Source organism: Asparagus officinalis, chromosome 1 (assembly GCF_001876935.1).
Source record: "Asparagus officinalis chromosome 1, Aspof.V1, whole genome shotgun sequence".
Lineage (NCBI taxonomy): Eukaryota > Viridiplantae > Streptophyta > Magnoliopsida > Asparagales > Asparagaceae > Asparagus > Asparagus officinalis.
The window spans coordinates 82010198-82027537 of NC_033794.1; positions in this window are offsets into that span (position 1 = coordinate 82010198).

Here is a 17340-nt window from a genome sequence, read left to right on the forward strand (position 1 = left end):
TCTTTGAAGAGGATACGGAAGTCTCCATCCATACCCTTCTAAGCCCCCATCCATACTCTTCTCGCCACTAAGCAGAAGAAGAGGGAGTCCGTCAAAGCCTTCGTCAAAAGGTTCCGAACTATGGCTCTCCGGTGTTCGTCAGGTATGACACAGTCTACCTTAGTAGAGACCTGTCGGCACAACTTGCAGACCAACCTCCTAGCCCGAATCGGAGTTGCAGAGTGTCGTTCTTGGAGACAACTAATCTCTCAAGGCGAACAGGCTCAAAAGATTATTGTCAGGATCAAAGCTGAAGAACAAAGTAGGCAGGATTTTCCTGAGCAATCAGACCAAGCCCAATCTTCTCCTGAGCAATCGGACCAAGCCCAATCTTCTCAGTCAGAAGGGGAAGATACTACGACCACTGAAGCTAATCCTCTTCAGTAAGATGCCTGGTCTCCAATAACTATCACGTTAACAATTACCTCTGATATAGGCAGGATTTTCCTGAGCAATCAGACCAAGCCCAATTTTCTCCTGAGCAATCGGACCAAGCCCAATCTTCTCAGTCAAAAGAAGAAGATACTACGACTATTGAAGCTAATCCTCTTCAGTAGGATGGTAGGTCTAACAACTATCACGTTAATAATTACCTCTGATAGTCAAACTCGTTAGACAGTGGCTCACTAGGCAATGTGTCACGTCTACCCTTCCCCCCTGCACTTGTTCAAGACTGGGGGTTGGTTTATTTGTAGTCCATTGGATTATAAGTAATAAATTTTCTGAGTTGTTATGTTTAATAGAATACCTCTGTCAACCACAAAATCTACCAAACCTATCACGTTAACAATTACCTCTGATAGTCCATTTTCTTTCTCCAAATTCCCCCACCAATCCTCTTCAATAGGATGGCGGGTTCACTAAAACTATCATGTTAATGATCACCTCTGATAGTCTACTTTCTCCAAATTCCCCCACCAATCCTCTTCAATAGGATGGCGGGTCCACTAAAACTATCATGTTAATGATCACCTCTGATAGTCTACTTTCTCCAAATTCCCTCACCAATCCTCCTCAATAGGATGGCGGGTCCATCAAAACTATCACGTTAACAGTTACCTATGATAGTCTAGTTTCTCCAAATTCCCCCACCAATCCTCCTCAATAGGATGGCGGGTCCACCAAAACTATCACGTTAATGATCACCTCTGATAGTCCTTTTCCTCCAAATTCCCCCACCAATCCTCTTCAAGTAGGATGGCGGGTCCACAAAACTATCACGTTAACAGTTACCTCTGATAGTCAAACTCGTCAGATAATGGCCTACCTAGTGATGTGACTCTATTCCGACTAAATGGATAGTGCCTCACTAGGTGATGTGCCTTGTCTACCTCTTTTTATTCCCCTGCTAAGTTTTAATCAAGACTGGGGGTTGGTTACTTGGAATCCACAGGATTAAGAGTAACGAATCTTTCACATCGTCGAGTTAACATTACACTTCTGACGATCATCATCCCCACAGAGTATGCATTCAGTTTGCATCACTCCTAATTTGTCACGTTAACATTACACCTCTGACAAAACCCACTTATCAATCCTCGTCAATAGGATGATAAGTCCCCAAAGTTGCTCCAATCGCAACACAAATCCTGTCAAGTTAACACTACACCTCTGACAAAAATCTACTTATCGACTCTCTTCAATAGAGCGATAAGTCCCCAAAATTGCTTCCATAGCAATATTCTCCTTGTCACGTTAACATTACACCTCTGACAAAATCCGCTTATCGACTCTCTTCAATGGAGCGATAGGTCCACAAACTCGTCAAGTTAACACCACACCTCTGACGACCAAATCAACTTATCGACTCTCTTCAATAGAGCGATAGGTCCATAAAATACTGTTATGTTAACATAACACCTCTAACAGTCAACCCCCCAATGAACTTGTTAATTCTTTCGGTGTTTCAAGCTACACAGGAAGAAATGACACCAAAAATCCATGCCTTCACGCATGGGGGACTTTATCTCGATCCCTAATTAGAGATAAGTCTACGCCTAACACGCGTTGCCGGTTAATCTTTCGCCGTGAAAAAGACACCAGGATTCATGCCTGGGGGACTTTATCTCGATCCCTAATTAGAGATAAGTCTGCATCTAACACATGCTGTCGGGTAGCCTATTCTCGTAATAATAGCAAAGCCTACGTATTCAATATCATAGTAAGTCATTATTAATAACGCTAAAATCCATGTTTTACACGCATGGGGAATTTTATCCTGAATCCTAAGTAGGGATAAGTCAATGTCTAACACACGTTGCCGGTTAGTCTTTTACCGTGAAAAGGACATCAAAATCCAGGCCTCACACGCATGGGGGACTTTATCTCGATCCCTAATTAGAGATAAGCCTACGCCTAACACGCGTTGCCGGTTAGTCTTTTACCGTGAAAAGGACATAAAAATCCATGCCTCACACGCATGGGGGACTTTATCTCGATCCCTAATTAGAGATAAGCCTACGCCTAACACGCGTTGCCGGTTAGTCTTTTACCGTGAAAAGCAATGAACTTGTTAATCTTTTTTCAACAAGAATAGCAAGTTTTCATTATAAAATCCCCAGTGGATTAGAGATTTTCTGAAATTATCCCAACGATAATAAAGAAAGTTTCTGAATTTCACTCTAAGTGAAAATTCACGCCAAGTTGATGCTACACCTCTGGCATTTCTAATTTTCTTTCAGTGTTTCAAGTGAAAATATAACACAGGAAGAAAAAAATGACAAAGTCTATGTATTCAAAATCATAGCATCAAGTCTAAGAGGGTTCATTCTCTTAGCACAACGTTACATGTGGAACGGACTTAGACAATCCACATGCTAGCCCGACTCAAACGGTAGTCGGTAAAGGCTTATCAAATCCGTTGATGGCTGAGGGTTTGCCAAAAATCCTATGCACGTTTGCAGGCCCATTAGCTTAATGGATGTGAGCCGAGACTTAAAACAGATGAGCCAAAGACAAGTCTCAAAGACTTAGTCAAAAATGCACGGAAGCCACTTCCATGTCTTAAGTCAAAACGTTGAGGTCAGACCCGCGATGCAAAAACCGAACGCCGAGGTCACACCCGTGTTCCAAATTCAAAATGCAGGGTCCACCCCCACAGTCCAGAAGCAGGATTATGACGCATACCTTCACAAAGGTCCTACGTGGCAAATCCCTTCAATCAAGATGCCTTCGAAGCAAGTGCAGAGAACAAATCCTTTACCACAAGGAATCAACAGCTCCAAGATCAGAGTTGAGATCCAAAGTATTCCGAAAATTCGTCCCAGTCAACCGCGAACTTTCGAAAACTTTGGAGGGGGTTCTGTAGGCTGTCTAAAAAATCACAATAGATAGCTGATCTCTATCAAACACCGATGATGGAAGTTACAATCTGACGACTTCCAGAAGGCTACAATTTGAAGACTTTCACGTAGATCGCTGAAGGTTACAATCTGACGACCTTCACGACAACCGATGAGAGCTCTAGTTTGACAGCCTTCACCATCAAATCGAGAGTTACAATCTGACAACTCTTGCATATCAAAGAGCTAAAGTAAAGATTACAAAATGACGATCTTTGCAAAACTTCGATAGAAAGAGACTACAAATCGACGGTCTCTTCAAATCAAGACGTGGAAGTCCTCCCCGCGTACCAGCATCAAGACGCACAGTGTTCATAGCCACGAACGCAGCTCAAATCGCCACCAGACGCAGCTCTAATCGATGCCGAACGCAGCTCAAATCGCCACCAGACGCAGCTCTAATCGATGCCAGACACAGCTCAAATCGCTGCCAAACGCAGCTCAAATCGCCGTTGAACGCAGCTCAGATCAGCAGCTGAACGCAGCTTCAACCGCTGCACGATTTGAGGGGATCACAACTCCACTCAGGAGTGATTTAAGGGGCGGTTACATCGCATTAGCCCCACTTAGGAGCGAATTAAGGAGGTGGTTACACCCCTTAATCCCTTATAAATAACTAAGAAATCAACTTAGTTCGGGGCTGGATCTTTCGGGTGCGGTCTGTTGGAACTTCTTGGCAGTGAAAAGAGGATCTTTCATCCTTCGGTTGGAGCTTTGGAGATCAGCAACAAGATCTTCTTCATCCTTGGCTTATAACCGACTTTCGGTTAAATCAACTCTTTCATAGAGTTTTAAACTCGTTCAGAGTTCTCCACAACGTGAAATCGTGAGGAGAAGATCATGTTCCAGTGAATTAAAACGTCGGATCGTCAACGGAGAGCAAACTCGACGTGAGCATTCGAGGGAGGCACTCCATCGCTACCGTGAAGAACCCAGAATTAAACAAAGGGGAGAATCCAGATCATTCTCTTCTCTTTTGTAACCAGGAATTCAAATTGTAATCGAGAGTTGAGAGAATTGTAATCATTCTTTTTCTAAGCAGTTAGAGAGAATAAAATCAAATACAGTTCTTTCCTTGTTTTCTTATTACAAATTTTCCAACAAACACGAGGTTAAACTAATTCCTGAGAACCTCTGACAGGTACACGATGTTAAATTGATTCTCGAAAACCTCTGACGGGTACACAAGGTTAAACTGATTCCCAAAACTCCCAGGAGTATACGAGTATAAACTGGTCCTCCTCACTCCAACTCCTCAAGAGCTTAAGCTGTGTAAACTCCAGTTAACATATGAGTATAAATTGTGTTCATACGGTCACCACGTGACGATTAAAGTCAACATCGTTCAATGTGAGTTGATGCTATTTAACACGTGAGTCGATATCGGTCAACACGTGATGATGAAAGTCGATACCGGTCAATGCATGATGATGAAAGTCAATGTCGATCAACGTAAGTTAATGCTGGTCAATGCGAATCAATGTCAGTCGATGTGAGTCAACACCAGTCAATGCATTGTAATGAAGGTCGATGTCGATCAACACGTCAATAATTTCACCGAAATAAGGCTTAGAAAAATTTCAGGTCAAAAGATAATCCCCTGGAGTTCAATCATAATTCAGATACGAATTCTCAATAGAGATGATCAGTTTAACATTGATCCAATGACACAAGCTAATTCAAAAACCAACACTCCAGTTCCAATTCAAGATTTCGACAACGAACAGACGATAAACGCAGCACCGAAAGAATTTTAGCTATTCAATAAAATACTAAATAGACTAAAAGATGAAGAAGTCTAAGAATTGAAGGCTGAGCTTATTATATCCAAAGTATTTCAGGCTCCTCTATAAAAAAATGAGCCCAAAACACTTTGGAGGGGGGTATCTGTAGGCGTCAAAAATTGCCTATTGGTTCCCACACGTAGTTCGAAACGGAGAGAAGACGATGAACGCTATTATTTAAGTCAGAGAGAATTACCCAAAAAGAGGATCATCCAATGCCAAAAGGAAGCAAAGAAACGCGTGAGGAGAAGAAGCGCACAAAGCGGAAGAACCGCGTGAAAATACGAAGCGAGAAAGCAACAATGAGATTTAGAATGCATGGCTCGAGAAGAATTGAAATTTCAATCATGATTTTCTTTGATTTAGAAAAAACTCAAAAGATAAAAGTTGTAGGTATCTTCGTCATCTTCCCAAAAAATTTTAAATCACCTCATTCTGAGATCTGATGAGAGAATTAAAGCTATAATACCGAAGATATTACAAACTGTCTCGGAAAATCCGAGTCACCTCAAAGTGACTTAGAAACTCCGAGTCACTTCGAAGGGTCTCGCGCCAAGGTTAGCTCCTGACATATTTTTTGATAAGATTGACTTCTAGAACTCTTTGGGGTCATCCATAAATAAGTGGGTTTATCCTTAAACGTGTGGAAGCTGTTACACAATCGAAAATCCACCTAAACGGATAATAACGGTTGTTCTTCGATCCTATCCACAAACACGGCATTTAAAATCTATAAATACACCCCTAGCACACTCATAAAGGAAGATCTGAAGAATGAATCATGAATTTCAGAGAGGCTAACAAATCTTGGTGAAGTTCTTCAGCATAAAGAGGGAGAGTTCGAAAGATTTGAGGCCCATTCCCCTTTACTCCAGATCAAACTTGGTTTTGATCTCGAGAAGAGTAGTAATCTCGCTTGGTCGAGATTATTTACTTCTGTGATTATTTTCTTTATGAAACAAGAGCATTGATCTTTTATTCTGATCAAGCGGATCTGATCCGAGATGGTCCACAGATAAATCCCGACACAAGCAAAGATCTCACGCAAGCAGCGGGTGATAAACATCCTCTGCGTGTTTTTGAAGAGAGTTGTATTTTTTTATTTTCATTATGTAAGAAAGTCCTATAAAAAGACTAATTTTAATTTGAATCTATAAACGATAAACGTGCAATGAATTCAACAATGAAAATAATTTTCGACACAAACAGTGATTCTAGAATAATAAATATCAAATGATCAAAATTAAGTATAAATTTTAAACTAAAATTTTTAAATCAAATTTTAAGATTCGAGAATAAATATTACGTTGTCAACAATTAAAATAACAATTTATATTTTAGATCATGAATTTCATTACTTAGCATAAATAAAGGAAAATTATATAGTACATGAAAATATAAAACACAAATCATAACTTACCTTAAATAGATGAAACTAAAAAGGACATAAAATTTAATACTACAAGTGTTGTTGATTTATGGTAGAGAGATGGTTTTTATTTAAAAAATTTGTAGGTAAGAATTGATATTTTAATTTGGTGGTAGATAATACGTATTTTGTTATATATGTTAGTAGGTATGGTGATAGGTATGTATATTTCCAAGAAGTTTTATATTTTTTAATTTTGAAATTTAGAAATTTTTACAAGAAATATTATTTTTATATACTACAAAATTGTTTAATATAAAAATTAAAGATTATTTCAAATTTAGAATATATTTATTCAAAACTACTCAAATAATTTATCACTTATATCATTCACTTTTTTGAAATTCAAAATTATTTTTCTTAGTATTATTTAAATATATTAAACCATTATTATGTTAAAGACTAATTATTTTATATTATAAAAATAAATTTACAATCATAAAGAACATTTTTTACTAAGAACTTTAGTTTCCAAATACAATTGGTTTTTAAAAAAATTTAAAAATTTGAATCATCAATTCTATTATCAAAGGTGAGTTATTTTGAAATTTAGAAAGAGAGGGAATGGTTAGCTTTATTATTTAAAACATATTTATTTTTAATAAATATGTCACCAATATTAAATTTCAAATATTAAAAACCATAGCAAGGAAAAGCTGCCTAAAATAATATAACATTATTTGTAAAATAATCATCAATCAAATTTTAGATTAATTACCATGTCACATATAAGTTAAGAATTTTTTAAGTAAATTTACACATAAAATTTTAAAATTAAATTATAGGAATTATTATAATTTGATTAGATCATAATTCAACATATAACTTGAATAATTTACCAACATATAACTTAAATATATGCAAAATATCTTGAAGATAATGATGAATTACTAGTAAATCATATCCTTAGATTTTACATCTATCTATAAGATAATTAAATTTTAGGCAAATATGAAATATCTTTAACGAAATTTTACATCTACAAGATATCTTTAAAATATCTATTTTATATGTTATCAAATAAAAAATTAACATGTATTTTGTATTTTATATGTTATTATTTATTATTTAAGATTACATTATTTTGTATTTTATATGTATAAAATTGAAAATTTATGGATTAATAACTCTTACATAGTTATATGTTATAAAATCTAAAAATAACAGCTAAATCAATACATATAATTTCAATATTATCATTTATTATTTAAGATTATATTATTTTTATTATATATGGTATAAAATTAAAAATTTATGGGTTGATAATATCAAAAATTTAAGTCCTCAAAAGTAATTACATAAATAATAATTTTTAAGAATAAATTAACAAAATAATACAACAATAACTATATTTTAACTTTAATATAAATCAAACCATCAAAGAAAATACAACACCCAATATCCAAACCTCAACATTAAAACGTAAAACTCAAAGATAAGGCAACAGAATAAATAAAAGAACTATCCACAAAAATAAAAAGAAAAAACTTATTGGTTCGTTGGATACTCGTCTCTTTAGTTTTTTTTTTCTCCTTTCCTTTCATGCGTCACTTTATTTAAGTGGTGGTATTATTGGCCGAATTTCTAAATACAAAAAAATTTGATTTTTAACAAAATTTTCAGTTATTACTTTTCTTGATTATCCTCTGCGAGGTTTTCTAGGAAGTGGGTTTTTGAAAAATGTAAGTTTATACAAAAATATTTTTTATGGCTTATCTTTTGTGATTGAATTTTTTTTAATGGAAGGTATTTCACCATTAAAAAAAAGACAAAAACCATTATTGGCAAAATTTTTAAAAACAAAAAATTTTGTTTTTAACTATAAATTCTGATTTACCATATTTTAGTTCCCTCCATAACAGTTGTATATAGAAATATTTTTTCACAGAGATATTTTTCCTGATTGATTTTTTTATAGAAATTATTTACGAGGGAGAGAAAGTTGATAAATTTATGGAAATTATTTACCAATTTTTTATTGAATTGTTTAGGCCAAATTGAATTATTATATTTTTTCCTAATTATATTGACAATTAGTTTTTTTATGAAGATATGGTTTAAAGATATTTTTTAGTTATTCCTTTTTTATTTTTCACCTCCATGAGAATTTGAAAGATTCTTTTAATAAAAGTTTAATAGAAAAGAAATTTATATGGAAATATATTTTAGAATATATTTTTAGTTCCCTCCATGAGAAATTTTATACAGAAATATTTTTTAGGATATTTTTTCTTTTTATTGATTTTTTTTCAAAAGTATTTTGGATGCCTAGGAAGTTGGTAAATTATTGGAAATCGTTTTTTTATTGAACTAGGCAAGATTATTCTTAACTGGGGATAGAATGTTTCCGTAAAAGTAATTTTTACAGAAATGTTTTTAAAATAGGTTGATATTCCCTATAATAGATCGAGGCATTATTATAATATACTTTAATTATCAAATAAGAATAAATTTCTTTGCCAATATTTTGTTATGGAGACAATTTTGGCTCGGCAATTTTGTTGGCAATATTTCTTTTACAGAAAAAATTTTGGCTTGAATTTTATTCGGAGATATTTTTTGGCGGGATAGGAATTAGCTAAATGTTGCCAAATGGATGCCCGAGTAGGAGCTGCTTTAATAGTATAATACAGATAATGTAGACTAAATGGCAATTAAATACCACATTGGTTCCCACTCTGTTACTGGGGGTGTTTGACAATCTGAAAGTGAATTTAAAATATGTAAGTTACTTTTTTTTTTGCAAATGACTTTTACATCCATATCAGCACGTAAGTGAAATACAGTGTTTGTTTGAAAAATTAAATTATTATTGAAAGTGCAATGTGAAGATGATGTGACAAAATAAGATTAATTAGAAAGTATAATTAAAATTATTTAATTAAATTAGTTACCTTTTTGTCACTTTTATGTGACTTCATCACTTTTTTAGGGGAAGTCAAAATTACATTAAATCATATGTGGTAACTTTCTTGCATCTCACTTTCATAACCACTTACATAAAAACAAACACCTTAATTGTTAAATGAAAGTAACTTTCTCACTTTCATCTTTCACTCGCATGCAAACAAACACCCCCTTATATACCATAAATTATATTCTGCGGCAGAAAATAACATAAGTCGTTAAAAATTAACACTTTAATAAAATTAATTACGCAAACGTGAACATTTTCACCTGAATGCTTTGTTAGGACTCATGTTTATGAGTCTACTATCTAATCTAGTTTTGATGATTAACAAATAATTTGTAACTGTGTATTTTTTCTAGTATTTGTATTTTTGTTTATCATGTATCCAGGTTGAATGGTTCAAGAGCAATATCTAAAATGAAGCCTATACAAATCAAGTCAAGAATACAAGAACAAGCTTCATTCAAATCAACATGGGTATATTAGTATTAGGAGTTATACTTGTGTGCAAATAATTTAAGCTCAATGCATGTTTTATATATACGCACACGTATTTCTCATTTCTAGTATAAAATGTGTATTTTTATGAAAATATTGTGTTCTTGGTTAATGGACTTAATAATACCAGTTTAAATCTTTTCCTAAGTCTATAAACTCATTCAAAAGTTTTTAAAACTTTGTTTAAGTTATTTTGTCAAAATCAAGTGCTCAAATGAACATGTATTTTTAAGATTTTGCAAAATGATGAGTTTTGACAAACGAAACATGATATTTGAAAATATTCTTTTCTAACATGTTTATTTTCATATTTATAAACATTTACCCAAATTTTATAATAAGTGTTTAGATATCATGGTGTTTTCCTTGTTGTGTTTTTGTAAAAAAACATCATAGTGTTGTGTTTTTCCCTTTAAATGTTTTCGTAACATAATGTTAAGTATTTTTGGTCAACACTAGTTTGATCCATTATAACATTAGTTTTAAATATATTATTAATATATTATATATTAACTATAATAAAATATAATGTAAATAAATGTTATAATATTATATAATGTATTATAATATTATATTGTAATTTAATGAGTTATATTATAATATAATTATTACATATTATTTTTAAATAATTAAATATTAAATTATTTTGGTATATCAATTTGTTATTTTTGTATATTATATTAATATTCTTATAATAATGTTTTTAATATGTTAGAGTTTATTAATAGTACTTTACTAATATATTAGTATTTATGATTTAATAAATATTATTATATTATGAATATATTATTTTTACATTAACATTTGTTAGCAATAAATTATTTTACTTTATAATAAATTATATTATTTATTATGTTATTATTAAAAATGTTACTATTATATAATATTTTATAATTATTAATTTATTACAATTTATTTATTAAAAGTTAATAATATTATAGCGATTATACTATTGTATAGTATATTATTATATCATTATTATATTATTATTTATTATCAATAACTTTTTATTATTTTCTATTAGTTTATTTATATTTTATTATTGTTTATTTATTATATAATACATTATTAACATATTAAATNTAATATGTAGTTATATTATTATATAAGATATTTTATTTATTATATTTTTATATTATTTAATAAATATTACTATTATATTAAAGTAACTATAATATAGTATAATATATTAACCATGTTGATAATAACTCTATATTAATTATTTTTAATATATTATGTTAGATATTATATTAACACATTCTCAATCTCAAAACCAAAACACTAAACTTAAAACACCTAAAAGGTGTTTTGGAATAAGTGTTGTGTTCTTGGTTTGAGGATGATTTAGCTCAAAAAATACCATGGTTTCTAAACGCATTGTATTTTGTTTTTGACAAAAACACCATGGAAACAAATAAAACACAATGATATCCAAACAGAGCCATAATTTTTAAAATTTATTTGCTATTTTTAAACCCACTTCAAAGTTCAATTTTACTGTTGAGAAAAATCCTTGAGAACGTTATCAGTCGACTGATAAGGATCATCAGTCGACCAAAGAAACACGCTAGAAAAGCCCAAAGTCTCTGCTTAGTCGACTGATCATCATCAGTCGACCGAAGCAAATCATCAGTCGACTGATAGGTTCATCGGTCGACCGACGAGCTTTGAGCTACCGTTAATGGTTAGCTCATCAGTCGAACGATGGACCTATCAGTCAACAGACGAGCGCCAGAAAACCTGTAAAGGCTAGTTTTTAGATTTTCAGGGATTTTGTTTTTTATGGGATTTTTTTATTTTTTTCTTGGTTTTTAGGCTTTGTTATGTGATCCTATAAAAAAACCCTCAGTCTCAACATTTGGGGTTAACTAAGAAAAGTTTAAAACAAGTTTACAAGTTTATTTAAGTGTGTTTTAAGTTTATTTTCAAGTGTGTTTATGTGAAGAGAGTTTCACAAGAGGAGGAGATCAATTTCATTTTTTCTTGAGCCCCAATTTCACATCTCCATCACTCTTGTCTGCAAAGAAGTTTTTGCTAAACTCAATATCTAGATTTATATAAGTTTATTGTTGATGATCATTTTCTTAAGCTAGATTATAAATTGAGTTTACATTCCATTTTACTCATTGATTGCACACACAACCAATTGCGCTTTTAGTATTTCATATTAAGTATAATTTTGGATTGTGGTGAGTGATTAATTGAGTGAGGGCTTGATTTAGTTCTCATATTGTTTAGAGAACAAATTATCTTTATTTGTGCTAAATTGTTGAGAACACATTGTAATACACAATGACACTGTAGGCATCAAAAATTACCTATAGGTTCCCGCACGTAGCTCACGAGCGTCATTACATGAGTCAAAGAGGATCATTCGATGTCGTAAAGTAGCAAACAAGCCCACGAAGTGAGTCAACAAAATGTACGAGTCAACGAAATGCACGAAATGGTGAAACGACGGACAAATGACACAACCAAGGATGTGTTTTGCACCTAGAGTGTGAAACACTTAGGAGTGTTTCGTACCCATGTACGAAACACCCAAGGTGTTTTGCATCAGTCAGGACTCTCGGGACATGTTTTGACGACTTTTGATCTATTTTAACGGTTCCGAAACCTCCCTAATTGCCTTGAGGCTATCCTTAAACGTGGAAGAACTGTTATCAACTGAAGATAAGGCTAAATCATAAATTTTTATCCTAAAACAAGGCATTTGAAGCCTATAAATTTACCCATAGGGCCATTATACAGGGTGATCGGGAATTTCAGAGCTTGGAGGCGAGTTGCTGACCCTGTGAGAGGAAGGCCACGAATTTCAGATCTAAAGACGAGATCTTGGCGAGTTCTTCAGCATCAAGAGGAGGAATTCGATAGATCTACAACCCCTGCATCAGTTTCCTTAAGATCATACTGTCGTTGTGATCTTGAGAAGGGTATTTATCGTGTACTATTGAGATATTTACTTCCAATCTTGTTTCTATAAGGGAACGAGAACATAAGCCTTCTTCACGATCAACTAGATCTGATTTTTGGCAGTCAACGGACTAACGCGTCCCCAGCACAGATAAAGATCCTGCACAAATAGCGATCGATAAACGATCCTATGTGTGTTTCTAGGAAATCTTCATTTATTTTCATTTGTGTAAGAAAAGTATTATGAAAAGGTTCCTTCTTTAGAATCTTGTAAATCGATAAACGATTGTAATAGATTCCGCAATAAAAAAGATTTCCGAAGCTAACACGCTGGCGACCATAGTGGGAGCCAACAACCTCTCTGCTAAGGCTATCGTGTCGCAACCAAGGATCGAAATCCTGGTTGATGAAGTGGTCGAGTATGAATTCGACCAACATAAGTTTGAGGAGTACGTCTCATCCTCCTCCTCTAGATCCTCTTTGACTCACTAAAGAAACAAAATGACCAAGGTGTCTCGCCCAATCCATCAACCAACAAGACACCAGGGCTGAAGATGAACCCTACCAAGTCCTTCCTAAGAATGTCCAGCGGTAAATTTCTTGGATTCGTTATCACACAAAGGGTATCCATATTGATCCCGATAAAGTAAAGGTGATACACGAATTGTAACCCCCGAAGAACCTCAAAGAACTCAGAGGATTACAAGGGTGACTGGCTTATATCCTTCAGTTCATCTCAAACCTCTTCAAAAAATGCCAACCATTCTCCAAACTCATGAAGAAGGGTGTGTCATTTATTTGGGATGATGCTTGCCAGAACTCATTCGAGGATATCAAAGCATATATGACAAATCCACCTGTTCTCGTTGCACCAAGGTCAAGGAAACCATTCTTGATTTATGTCAAGGTGACGAACCACTCATTAAGTGTTTTACTCTCACAAGACGATGACAACATGTCATGGTCTTGTTGTCTGATACTGATCTAAGAAAAGAGATATTCTGTGTGGACCTTGGCCATTTTGTTTTTCTTGTAGGGTTCATCTTTTCGATAAACGAGTTGTAACAGATTTCCATGGCCGAAGCACCCCAAGGTGTCTTGCCTAAGCCACCACCTCTGTGGTGTCTTCTTTCCCCTGTCGACGTCTATTTCTCGTTTTTCCTCTGTCGTGCCTCCGGTGAATCCTCAGGGTAGCCTGGACCTTTCAAAATTCAAGATTACGATGACGATCGCCTTGGTCCTTGGTATGAAGATCGAGGAAAAGTTTGGATGAAAGAATGCTCGGGTCCGACGAATAAAACCCGAGTGGCTCCATAGGCTAGGGGTCATACACGTCCTCCTAACAAAATTCCTATCACCGCTCGCCTGGGGGTCCATGTTGAAGCCCAGGAGCCCGTTAAGAATCCATGCTCGCAATGGAGTGATTCTGAATGAGCGACTCCTGACATAGCCTTAGATTGATCAAAGGCAACGACGAGTTGTCCTAAACATGCTAACAAGGCCTTACCTCCCCAGAAGAAAATGTGTCACAAATGATGGGGTGCTCCGGTCATCATGCCGATGAGTTGTACTATCGGGCTGAGGAAAAGAACAAGTCTCAGAATAGAAATTCCTGAGAAACAGACTCTCACTATCCTTGTGAGAGGCTTATTAGGGCAGTATTATTAGAGTGTAGCTATCCCAAAACCGATCCACAGAGGGTCTCGGTATTCCAAAGGCTTTCCACCGAAGCGTCAAAGCCTAAATCAAGACACTTCCATGAGAGAAGATCAGCTATCCAAGGTGACAAACTCCCTGAAGTCACCATCAATATGGCTGATAAACGAAAGTCAGAACGGCATTCAAATGATTCTAATCTTGACTATAGCCTAAGAGGACGAGTCAATCCAAGAATATCCCAGCAAATGTCTCAACTCCAATTGAGAGCCACCAGACGCAGGGACTATCAGAGAATGCACGAAGGTCAGTCTTCAGATGATGAAGCATTAGATACTTTCTCCGCAGTCACTTCGAATGACACGGTGCCTAGCATTGGGTGAGCTCGGGAGGCGTTCACCATCACGCCAGACCAGTTGACCCAAATAATCCAAGAAGCTCTGGCTAAGCAAAAATAAGAGCTTAGAGTTGAAATGAAGATGGAGAGTTAGTTGACCATGCAACAAATAAGAGAGTTGCAGACTCAGTCTCATCAACAACCGGAGCCAAGTCAGCAGGCTGAATCTAGTCACCCTGTTCAAAACGATGTAGATGATAGCGACGCAGATGTGGATGAACATATTTTTGCTGATACTCCTCCCAACAACAATAACACTGGGGGTAGTCTGGGTGATCCTCCTCAGCACCCCCTAAAGAAAAATGAGGATAGAGACAATAAAATGATGGAAGAGCTTGAGAACAAGGTCAACGCCTTGATGTCGGCTTAAGAGGTGAAGAATATCGACATACCTTGTCTATACCCGAGGGAGTGGGAGTCGATTCTGTATCTGACGAAGTTCAACCTAATTAACTTCACGCTATTTAATGGGAGAGGATCGCCAACCCAACACTTGATCTATTTCAAATCTCACTTGGGTATAATCTTTTGTAACGAGCCTTATATGATTCGGTCATTCGTAGACACCCTTCACGGGGCCGCCTTCGATTGGTATCGACGACTCAAGCTAGAGAGCATCAACAGCTGGGATGATATGCAAAGCCTGTTTCTTAGCAACTTTTTCAATGACGAAACTGAGGTGTCAATCGGAACTCTACTAGACGAGAAGTAGGAAGATGGGGAGTCAGTCAACAATATCATTAAGCGCTTTAGAAACAAGGCGATGAATTACTGAGACCCGATCACGGAGGAGTTCATTCTTCAAACTTGTAATAACAACCTCTCCCTCGACATTCTAGAAGCCATGGGAATTAGCCCATCCAAGACCTGGAAAGAGTTGAAGGAGCATGGAGAACAAGCTGAGTGTTTCCTCAAAAGAAAGAAGATTGAGAGAAGCCAACCGATGGTGAATTTCACTCTTCAAAGTAAAGGAAAGGCGTCTGCAACTGCTGTGTATGCCAATCAAACGTCATAATAGCAACCTTGAAGGTAATAGAGGACTCCTAATCTGAGGTACCAAAAGGAGTATTATTTCGAAGATGATGAAGTTCCATCCATCTTTAAGTACCTCCTCGCTAATAACAAAATCAAGCTGCCACCTATCACGAATAAGGAGGAAGCTAGCAAAACTTTAGATTCGAAGTACTGTGCATATCACAGGAGGGTCCATCATCCCACGAAGGTGTATTTTTTCCTCAAAGATAGCATCCAAGTCTTGGTTGATGCCGGCATCATAACAGCAAAACAAGCCAAATATGAACGGCCAAGACTCCGATGAATATACGAGTATAAACTACTTCTCTCAGACTCCAATGAGTATACGAGTATAAACTGTTTCTCCCAGACTTTGATGAGTATACAAGTATAAACTGCTTCTTCTAGACTCCAATGAGTATACGAATATAAATTGCTTCTTCCAAACTCTGATGATTATACGAGTATAAACTGCATCTCCTTGAACCTCTAACGGGTATATGAGGTTAAACTAAATCTCGAAGACTCCGATAAGTATACGAGTATAAACTGCTTCTCCCATACTTCGATGAGTACACGAGTATAAACTGCTTCTCCATGTTTCTTCAACAAGTATACGAGGTTAAACTGGTTCCCATATTTCCAACAATGGGAAGTTCCTAGAGAATACTGCACATGGTATTCTTACGGATAATCCAACAACTAAAATTATCCTAAAGGGGGTGAATAGGGTATTTACTAATCTAATACGATATTAATGCTAATTTAAAACTTATTAACTTAAATCCTAGAAAATATAAAATACAACAAGCTATATGAGCTAGGATATGCAATATAAACAAAGGACGAAATAAACATGAAACTATATAAACAAGATGGTAAGAAAATGACAATGTAAACACACAATATGATCACGGAGTTTGGTTCTTCTGACCTACGTCTCCGCTCCGTACTCCCAGGGAGAATCCACTATCACAACGGGTTTCGAACGTTCACCCAAAATGTTTACACCTCACAATCGGTTTTCTAGCTCTCCGAAAACTTTCACAGTCTCACACACTTGTAACTACACAATACAACCTCAAGTGTTGGCCTTTTATGTATCACCTTCGTCAAATGCTCAGAATTACCACCTCACTCTATGTTTTACCACCGACCATACTCCTCTTGGAATTGACCACGTCTCTCACCACACACTCTTCTTGGTGTCCTTGTGTATTACAATGTGATCTCATAATAATAGCACAATAACAAATGGTTTGTTCTCTAAACAAGATTAGAATACAATTAAGCCTACACTCAATGATACACACTCACAACCTAAATTATAATATGTATAAAAATACTTAAGTTCAAGT